This window comes from Ixodes scapularis, unplaced genomic scaffold, assembly GCF_016920785.2.
Source record: "Ixodes scapularis isolate PalLabHiFi unplaced genomic scaffold, ASM1692078v2 PGA_scaffold12__126_contigs__length_90152505, whole genome shotgun sequence".
Taxonomy (NCBI): domain Eukaryota; kingdom Metazoa; phylum Arthropoda; class Arachnida; order Ixodida; family Ixodidae; genus Ixodes; species Ixodes scapularis.
Genome location: NW_024609838.1, coordinates 9,735,253 through 9,737,502, shown reverse-complemented (window position 1 = coordinate 9,737,502; position 2,250 = coordinate 9,735,253).

The window sequence follows — 2,250 nt, the reverse complement described above, 5'->3', positions numbered from 1 at the left end:
GGCCACGGTCCCACTGAATGTGGCAGTTTAGGTACTTTTTGGCAGGTCATTGCTCATCTCCTTTTGAATACTGTTTTGTGGGATTGGTGTCATTCGAAAGACAATGCAATCTTCTTTCATTTGATATTATGTGTGTTGGTTTTTACTGTTCATGCGCATTTGTAGCGTTGCGAATATGATGGCGCGGACCCTCACTTGCTCCGCTAGTTCATGTTTTCTGAACGATCCATTAAAGATAACACGGTTCCAGTATAGCAGTTTTGTTAAGATGACGTCGGAGCAGAATGTAACGATACACTTTTTTGGTATTTGCAATACTTTTTTTTTTTTTCATCCCTCCAAATATTGCCCTAAAATTGACATTTTTCAGCACAAATATGTTTTTAATGACAAGCGCTAGGACAATGAAATTAGCCACAAATGTAGTGCTTATAATTGGTAATATGCAGAAAAAAACTTAATGCTGTGTAAAATTTTTTTGTTTAGATATTTTATATCAAACGTGGCACTTTTTTGTGCTTCGAGTCATGGTACTTCAAATGCCGTTTAGGAAATAATTAAACTATGATAAAATATTTTATACCATTTAGAGCTACAATGGTTGCCCAAGAGGTGGACGATGGCTTTTTTTCATATTCAAAGTCATAACGTTCCAGGAGCCCTTCAAACTTACCTGTTTTTGACGCATATCTTTTTTGGACATCAAACAGAATTATTGGCATCTAATAATATTTATTGTTTTGAATAGACATAGATTCCGATGTATTAAATTTTCACAATGATCTTGCATCGGTTTTTAATAAGTGTAGAGCTTAGCTAATTTTAAAAACAATTAAAAACTGTTTGGGTGTTTCGTTGCGCTACCTGGCGGATGGCAGACAAACTGCTGATTTCTAATGTTCAAAAAATTTCCGAGGGCGGCGTTCGCGTCTGTATCATCATCAATCTCCGGGTCTTTTTACCTTCACATTTAAAAAATATATTGCAAGATTTACTATCGATAAATGTATGGTTTAAGTACTGGGTCAGGTTAATAAATCTAAGAAAAATAATTACACATGCGTAGCATGATATAATGTGTTCATTATTCGATATGATTGAAATCAATAAACAATAAAGACGAAGAGGAAAAGAGTACACCCGAGTTCACTTCATGCCTAGAGTCACTAAATGAGCTTTAAAGTATTGGCACTCCGTTCCCCAAAATTATTTTCGGCGCCGCCATTTTGGGTCTTGTTCAGAGCAAACGCAACTGCCGATCGTCATGATCCAAAAGTACGACTTCCTCAGCGTTAGATGCGGTGATAGGGAGCTGAGGCAATATTGCAATGTTCTGTCGCGGGTTGTTTAAACATTTGTGGGGACGGAAAAGCGTTTCCTGTGATTTTATATAAAGCTTCTGATAACTGGCCACCATGATTTTAAGCCACAATATGGCCAAGTGTCGTTACTCTGAACCGTGGCTAATTTACTGGCACAAGCGGGAACAATGAGGAAGAGGCAGGTGTCAAAAGGTAGTGGCTTGCGGAATCCACGGGGCTGACGTCATGGCCCCTCAGGTATTACAAGCCTCTCGAACAAGAACATGAATAGTGTCATTAAATAAGCTACGCTTCAGAATAGCGACACTTGGCCATATTGTGGCTTAAAATCATGGTTGCCAGTTATTTAAGGCTTTATCTGAAATCACAAGAAACGCTTTTCCGTCCTCCACTTTAAACAGTTTGCGACAAAGCAAAGCAACATTACATGAGCTTCCTAACACCGAATCTAATGCTGTGGATGTCGCACTTTTGGATCATGACGATCGGCAGTTGCGCCTGCTCTGCACAAGCACCAAAATGGCGGCGTTCACAACACTGTCGGGGAAGAGAGTGCCGATACTCTAAACGCAGCTCATTTATTCGGTCTAGTTCCCGCGAAACTCCTTTTCCCTGACTGAAACTGAAAATAAATATGAACAATACACATTATTATAGCTTATTTAGTTATAACCAACTACACATAATGAAGGAGGAAGCGGCCGGGTAGGAGAAACGCGGGTTTTATGTGCCACCGTTCTAACCGTCTCAAAAGAGAGAACACGCGAGCTTTCGCTGGTTTAAAAAAGGCATCCAAAGAAAAGAGGCGGCACGCTGTGTTCTTTGTGTTTATGCGTCTAATTGCAAATTGTTGTGTGTACGTTTTTACAGCCGGAAGTTAGACTGCCTCAGTGGGCGTCTGGTGTCTCAGTTGTAGATGAGCAATTTA